Below are 8,839 nucleotides of genomic sequence, written 5' to 3'. Positions count from 1 at the left end.
GAGTTAGGAACATCGATGAGCGAGAAACATTGATCAGCCGCCTCCTGCACACTCCCTACTGGGTATGTGCCCACAACCAAGGTACATGCCCTTGACCGGAATCGAACCCAGGACCCTTGAGTCCACAGGCCGACGCTCTATCCACTGAGCCAAACCGGCTAGGGCTTGATGTCATTCTTATTAAAGGAATGGAGGGAGGGAAATCGGTTGTCTCATAAAAGGTTTGATTACCACCAAAATAAAAAGGCATTTCATAATCGCCATCAAGAATGAGCATCTAGGTTAGGCGTGAGCTGAGCGAAGCAGGAGTGTGGGCTCCGAGTTTTCCGCTTCCATCGTACAGACAGCTCTACTGCCAAGATGGTCAATGTGCCTAAAACCTGAAGGACTTTCTGTAAGAAGTGTGGAAAGCATCAGCCTCACAAAGTGACCCAGTATAAGAAGGGCAAGGATTCCCTGTACGCCCAGGGAAAGAGGCGCTATGATAGGAAGCAGAGTGGCTACGGTAGGCAGACAAAGCTGATTTTCCAAAAGAAAACTAAAACCGCAAAGAAGGCTGTGCTGAGGCTTGAATGTGTGGAGCCTAACTGCAGATCAGAGAGGATGCTGGCCATTAAGAGATGCAAGCATTTTGAACTGGGAGGAGATAAGAAGAGAAAGGGCCAAGTGATCCATATCTAAACTTTGGGATTCTTTTATTTTTGAGAGGAAAATGTTAAAACTGTAGAAAAATTACCTGTATGAAAATAAATGCAGTGATATTCTTTTAAAAAAAAAAAAAAAAGAATCAGCATCTACACAGGAGGAAAACTGATTGAAATATTGGAAAATATTCCAATAGAAAATACAGGCCCTTAATCCCTTACCTTTGGGCTAAAACAATGGACCAAATAATAATAATAACAATAATAATAATACTGGAGTATCTCCAATAAGCTCATAATCAGCCACCATTTGAGTAAACAGAGAGGCCTTGTATCTTGGTCTAAAGACCAACAAACTTGAACTCCACTGAAAAAAAGGAAAAAAGTACAGCCAAGAGCTATCCAGTGTCAGCATACCCAGCTCCGATGACTAATCACCTGCTACCTCTGCGAGGCGGGTTACAGGGTTATATGGAAGGTGGCCCTTAGGGGCTGGGCTTCTTGTCACATCCTATGGGACACTGAAGGTGCCTGGAAAGCTAAGTGCTGCCAATTTGACCTCACCTTCCCTGCTCCTTCTCCCCCACTTCCGGCCTCTGAACCATGAGAGTAGCCTCATCTCTGGTCACTTATGTCCTTCCTTCCTGCTCACCCCCAAGCCCCTGCCTCTCCCACTGCTGCCAGAAGACAAAACCTAAGTAGTGACACTGAGCCTAGCACTTCCATGGCTCCCTGTCAGCAACATGCAACATGAGGAAGGGACAGGGCTTCTGTACCAACCAGGTTCCCTGCAGCTCACAGAACACCCCATTCTGTTGCACATTTCTGTGCCTGTGCCCCTCTAACTCCCCTTCCACCCGTCCTCCCCATCTTTGTCTCACCAACTCACAGATTTTCTTCTCGACTCTGATGGAAGCTTCCAGTGCTGCTCCTGGCTGAGCCGAACCACCCTTGGCTCCCCAGCCCCCTGCTCTTGTCTATGTGGAACACACTTGACAACATGAGAGACCATCTGTCTACCCCCAATTTGGTGTAGAAGCCCCAAAAGCGCACACTTTTCCTGTTACTCACCTGCAACTCCATGGCACCAGCCTAGTGTTGGGCTTATGATAGGTGCCCAGGATGCTGAACCTCCCTCTTGGAGGCTTCCCCCCTTCCGGGTTAGGGCCCCTGAGAGCCTCACCCCTACATCCAGTTATGAGGAATCAGGCCAGAAAATGAACCAAACCACTCCTTATGGATATGGTGCACCAGGATTCAGATGCCTGGTAGCAAACAATCCCACTGGAAGCTACTCTCCTGACGAGTCGATTAGACTGATGATAGAGCACAGTTGCTTCTTTCCCTTGTGGGTGAGTGGATTTTCTCACGGGGACACAGCCAGCTTTCATGGTGCTTCTCCTTCTTCCTCAGACCCAGTGGGAGGGAGAAGAACTGAAATCCCAGCCAAAGAGGGGAGAGGAGTAATTATGTCTCCCTCCCGAGTTCCACACCGCTGGCCACGGAGAAGGGGAAGCTGTTGGCTGGTCAGACAGAGGTCTTCTCTGGCCAGGTCAGAGAGAGGCAGCCCACTGACACTCCCCACTTGGGCAAAGGCTTGGCTGGTGTGGGCTGACCATTGATTTAAAAAGTCAGAAAAGGGCCTGGTCAGCGTGGCTCAGTGTTTGAGCCTTGACCTATGAACCAGGAGGTCAGGGTTCGATTTCTAGTCAGGCACATGCCCAGGTTGCAGGTTCAATCCCCAGTGTGGGGTGTGCAGGAGGCAGCTGATCAATGATTCTCTCTCATTCTTGATCTAGCTCTCTCTCTCTCTCTCTCTCTCTCTCTCTCTCTTTCTCTCTCTCTCTTTCAAGTCAATAAAAAAATATATTTTAAAAAAGTACAGAAAGGGCTTAGCAGCTTAAACACAGTGGGGGTGACTAGACGCTCACAGACTGAGTCCTTGAAAGCACGTTGCTTAAAGCCAGCCACCCATTTACTAGTACACACATTTCAGACAAACACTGTGACCCCAAATCAGACGGTGGCATTTCAGTCAGATGGTCAGCATTCTATGAGGCCAACAGGTCTCACTGCTTCAGAAGACATTCTGGGATCCAAGAGAAATCTCTCTACAAACTGATTCTTCTCTGGAAGGGTCTGGGCCCTGTTTAGAATGGGCCATCCCTCACTCTGGGACCCCAGCTCTTTGTACCTCACCCACTGCTGGCCCCTCAGAGTCCTTTTGGAGTGCTGGCAATGGCCCTGGACCAAACACCTTCCATGTCCTCACTCCAACCTAATTACCCTGAGTCAGACTCGGCACAACTCAGCGCACCAGAGTAAAATCCAGAGGACCTGCATTCGGTGGTGAATGGAAGTGTATCCATACCATGGAACACTACACAGTCACTACAAAGCATGAATACAGTCCTGGCCAGGTTGCTCAGTTGGTTGAAACATCGTACTGTGCACCAAAAGTTCGCAGGTTTGATTCCAGGTCAGAGCACATACCTAAGGTGTGGGTTCCATACCCAATTGGGGTATGTACAAGAGGCAACCGATAGATGTTTCTCTCTCATCTCACGTTGATCTTTTTCTCTCTCTCTTCCTTCCTCTAGCTAAAATCAATAAACATTTCCTCAGGTGAGAATTAAAAAAAATAAAAGCATGAATACAGAAAAATCTCTAAAATATATTGCTACATCAAAAGAGCAAAATTACAGAACAACGTAATTTATACAGTACTGTTTATGTGAAAAGGAGGAAGAGAATATCTGTATGTACTTACACATTATCTCTGAAAGACTTTACAAGGAACTGATAACATTTCCTTGATGGGGATCTAAATGGACAGGAACAGGGCAGGAAGAAACTTTTTTTCAATATTTACCCTTCCAAATTTCAACTGTATGAATATATTAGCTATTCATTAAAACATTTAGAGTTAAAAATAACATCAATAGGATTTAGTAATTGACAGAATAAAGGTAGGCAGGAGAAGAAGGAGAGGTAAAGGTTGAAGATAATTCTAAGACCTCTAGTCTGGCGACTGGATTAGCCAAAATATGGACTCTAAGAAGTAAAGGAAGGTTTGGGGAAAGGAAAACAAATTCAAACTTGGAATCCTAGTACACTGCTGGTGGGAGTGCAGACTGGTTCAGCCATTATGGAAAATAGGATGAAGTTTTGTCAAAAAAAATTAAATATGGAGCTGCCATTTGACCCAGTGACACCACTTCTAGGAATATATCCTAAGAAACCTGAAACTCCAGAAAGAATGTATGCACCCCTATGTTCATAGCAGCACAATTTACAATGACTAAGATCTGGAAACAGCCCAAGTGCCCATCAGTAGATGAGTGGATAAAAGAGCTGTGGTGCATTTACACTATGGAATACTATGCAGCAGTAAAAAAGAAGGCTCTCTTACCCTATGAAATAGCATGGAGCGGCCTGGAGAGTATTATGCTAAGTGAAATAAACCTGTCAGAGAAAACAAGTATCACATGATCTCACTCATATGTGGAATTTAAGGAACAAAATAAACTTTGAGCAAAATAGATCCAGATTCATAGAAGCATAGAACAGCCTGCAGAATCTCAGAGGGAAGGTGGGGGAGGGTAGGTGGGTGGGAAGAAATCAACCAAAGAACTTGTATGAATATATTGCCTGGACACAGGCAATAGGGTGGTGAAGGCCTGGGGCAGGGAGCAGGGGTGGGCTAGAAGGAGTCAAGGAGGTAAAAAGGGGACATATGTGACACTTTCAACAATAAAAATTTTAAGAAATAATAAAAATATTTAAAGAAGAAACAGAAAATCAGTTGACAAAATAAGAATATGAAATCACTCTATATAAAATTAATATTATAGAATATTCTGACAGGCATGCACATAAATACATTTATAATTTTTAAAGAGATAAATGAAGATATCATGTCAACTGAAAATGAAGAAGAAAGTATAAAACAAAAACAAGCAGAAATAAAATCAAAATCGATCTATTTTTAAAAGAAAATCATTAGAAATCTTAGAAATGAAAAATACAACCATTGAAATAAAAATGCAGTAGATGGACCCAGCTGGTGTGGCTCAGAGGTTGAGTGTCGGCCTATGAATCAGGAGGCCACAGTTCAACTCCAGGTCAGGGCACATTCCTGGGTTTTGGTCTTGGTCCCCAGTGGGGGGCATGCAGGAGGCAGCTGATCAATGATTCTCTCTCATCATTGATGTTTTTATCTCTCTCTCTCTCTCTCTCTCTCTCTCTCTCTCTTTCTCTGAAATCAAAAATATTTTTAATGCAATAGATGGGATAAACTCTAGACATGATATAGCAAGGATAAATCAGTGCACTGAAAAATAATAGTGAGACTAACTCAGGATGCTGTACAGAGAGGCAATCAAAAAATTAATGAGAATTAAAGAGACTTGAGAATAAGATTGAGAGATTCTAAGAAGTGTATAACAGGAGTGCATAACAGGAGTGCCAAAATAAAACAATGAAGGGCATGACAGAGAATAAACATTTATAAAAGTAATGCAGATAATTTTACAGAAATGAAGAAACATGTTCTCATGTACATCAGATACTAAACAGAAAAAAATAAAATAAATTCCACTCACAGTTACATTATAGTGAAATTTGAGTACACTAAGGGTAAAGGGACAATCCTAAAAGCCATGATAGAAAAAAAGATACATTATCTTAGGAATTTCAACAGACTTCTTATCAGAACTGTAAATGCCAGAAGAATGAGGTAATATCTTCCAAAGTGCTGAGAGAAATGGCTGTGTAGGTACTATTAATATCTATGGAGGAAAAACTAAGACACTGCTGGGTTCAATAGTTCTAAGATTCCACAGGTGGGATTCATACCCAGACAGTCTTAGCTCCACAATCCAGATTCTTAGCATTGAGCCTGTCCTGCATTTATAGGAATATAGGGAGAATTTACATCAGAAAAGGAACAATTTCCCAAACAACAGCTAGGCTAAATATTTAACAACAAGAAAATAATTACGGTATAGTCACACAACAGAACACTAAACATCAGTTAAAATGAACAAATTGTACCTACACCCATACACAGGAATACACCTCAAAATTATAAAATATCATCAACTAGGAAAACTAGGAACATGTGTCCAGACCACTGAATCCTTCAACTAAAGAAGAATTGGAAGATTAATAAGAGGAAGTAAAAGTGAGGCTACATATTTTTTTCTGAAAAATTTCCTCCTGGGAAAGTTATCTGTTACATCTTGTTTTTTGTTAATGCAGTTGGTGAGTTTTACATTTATTTTTTATTTTTTTAATTTTTTAAAATTAATTTCAGAGAGGAAGGGAGAGGGAGAGAGAGATAGAAACATCAATGATGACAGACTCATCAACCAGCTGCCTCCTGCACATCCCCTACTGAGGATTGAGCCCACAACTGGGGCATGTGCCCCTGACTGGAATCGAGCCCAGGACCCTTCAGTCCGCAGGCTCTATCCACTGAGCTAAGCCAGCTAGGGTTACCTGTTACATTTTTAAAACAACTTTGAAAATTGGATGAGAGAAAAAACTACCAGAATCTCTTGTTTGAACTGAGAATTTTTAAGGCATCTGAAAGTTTGAATGAGCTAATGATCTGATCATACCTGTAGAGGTAATGTGAACAAATAAAACTCACAATTAATTCAACATCTAGATGAACCTATTTATAAATGATCTCTTCTAAGCCTTTTGGTTAGAATCACTTGAATATAATTTGTAATTGATTCCCATTGATTTTTCTGTCAACTTATGAGAAAAGTGCAAGGAAAAGTGGAAATTGAGGTCCAATTTCAGCTTATTCATAAGGAGTTATGGTGGGAAGCTAAAAAATGCTTGAGAACAACCATCAATAAGTTGACCTCACATTGGGAGACAATTCTCAAAATCGCAAATATGATCATTTGTTTGAAATAAAGGATTTTGGTATGCTATTTCCCATTGGCCTGAGGATAGGCAACAGATGTCAAATACGGTAGCTTTTCCCTCTATTGGACAAATAAATGATTGGACAAATAAATGATTGGACAAATAAATACTACTTTTGAATTTTAAAAGGGAATTTAATTGGTCTCCCTGTCTGTAGTCTAATCTTCCCAGTGTCCACCCTGAACACCAGAGCTAAAATGACACTTATGACATGTTCTCCTGGCACCACACCCCCCAAATAATGTCTGTCTTCTCAACTAGACTGAAAATTTGGTCATGGCAAGGACTGTCTCATTCATCTTCAGAGCTCTGGTGTTTATGCCCGACTATATTGGAGCTCAAAAAGTGTTTGCTAAATAAAACTCAGACTTGGTGATAATGTAATACTAGAGAGTGCTTGTAGGTGGCGCCATGTTTTCTTTTTGAGCTGAAGAAAAAAATACCTGGGTTATTTGAGAAAAAGAAACCTACCAGCACAGAGGCTTTTAGACCACAAAACCAACTTTACTGATTGATACTCACATGGGTACCTGGGAAAGATACACCTGTACCTGTTAATAAAAAGTCCCTTTCTGTGAGTTTTTAGGGCCGGAGGTTTAATTTATTCCATTGTGCAGAGTCAGTAACTCTTTCCATGGTTAATTTAAGAAAAGTAAACTTGCCCTTTATAAAAACCTGTGTCTAAATGGCCATCTAGTAAAATTACAATAAAACTATGCACCGACCTCAAATAATATGAAAATGCCTTATACTTTAATGTAAGAAAAATATAAATTTCTAAATTAAAGAACCTAAGTAGAGTGATTGAGAAATATTTCCAAATATCTGAAAGTATTAAAATTTGATGTTGGTGCCAAAAAGACCTCTAGCTACACCGATATCTAAATTATCTATATTTCCTGGAAAAATCTAATGCCTGGGTAATTAATGAATTACTCAACTCATATGTACCCAAGGATTAAGTGTTATATGAACCAGTTTTTAAATCCCTTACTGAAAGAGAGAATTCTAAATGTTTAAAACATTGTGGGTGGGCTTGGTAACCAGGCAACAATTCAATTAACAAACATTTATTGAATGCCCCCTCTGAATCAGGCACAGGGTTAGAAATTAAGCAGCCTCTATTAAAATAGAATAAGTTTTATATTTTAGCTATAACAGCACTCATGCAACATTGGAAAATTAAGAAGAAGAAGAAAAAAAGAACACCCATAATACAACCACTGCTATTAACATTATGGAGTACTCAATCTAAATAGTTTCTCTAAAGGTTTTTAAAACTTTAATTTATAAATCTCACTATATAAAAATTTTTCCACCCAGAAATTATTTCTCATATTAATAAAAACACTTCCTAAACAAAATTTAACCCCCTGTAAGAATGTGCAGCCCTGGAGAGGCAGCTCAGTTGGTTGGAGCATCATCCCATACACCAGAGGCTGGTCAGGGCACGTACTTAGGTTGTGGGTTCAAACTCCGGTTGGGGCTTGTACAGGAGGCAACCGATTGATGTTTCTCTCTCCCATCAATTTCCTCTCTCTCTTCCTCCCTCTCTCTATTTAAAAAAATAAATAAATAAAAGAGCCAGACCTGAGTGGCTCAAGGGTTAAGCATTGACCTATGAACCAGGAGGTCAGGTTTCAATTCCCAGTCAGGGCACATGCCTGGGTTGTTTGGCCCGATCCCTAGGGGAATCGTGCAGGAAGCAGCCGATCAATGATTCTCTCTCATCATTGATGTTTCTATCTATCTCTCCCTCTCCCTTCCTCTATGAAACCAATATAACATATATTTTTTAAAATGAATGTACAGATTTTTAAGGCTTTGCTACCTGTTGTCACATTGATCTATTGAAAGATTGCATCAATTAACACATCCACCAATAAAATATAAAAATGCCTACTTTTACACATCTTTATTATTAGGTATAAAGATGTTTTTAAATATTTGCAAAAATTATGTGCAAGTCTTATTATCTTGAGTTTTTCCCTATTTTCTCTACGTTACATTACATGTTAGAGTTAACATTTTTTCATATGCTTAATGATAGTCTATGTTACTCCTTTTATACATTTCCTATTTATTTTTTAATTAAGTTTTCTTTTAATATGAAAATGTAATATAAAAAAGAATTTGTCCCTTTTCTTTTTTTCTCTCCTTTCTTAAATATGTTTTGTTGTTGTTGTTAAATATGTTTTTATTGATTTCAGAAAAAGAAAGGGAGAGGGAGAGAGAGATAGAAACATCAA

General features: G+C 40.0%; 1 pseudogene; it reads left to right on the top strand.

Moving 5' to 3' along the window:
* Positions 1-360: 360 nt before the first annotated feature.
* LOC118650558 lies at positions 361-681 on the top strand (annotated as a pseudogene).
* The last annotated feature ends 8,158 nt before the right edge of the window (positions 682-8,839 follow it).

Source organism: Myotis myotis, unplaced genomic scaffold (assembly GCF_014108235.1).
Source record: "Myotis myotis isolate mMyoMyo1 unplaced genomic scaffold, mMyoMyo1.p scaffold_m19_p_3, whole genome shotgun sequence".
NCBI classification, from domain to species: Eukaryota; Metazoa; Chordata; class Mammalia; order Chiroptera; family Vespertilionidae; genus Myotis; species Myotis myotis.
Note: the sequence above shows the minus strand (reverse complement) of the source record. Positions and strands in the feature narration are given on the sequence as shown.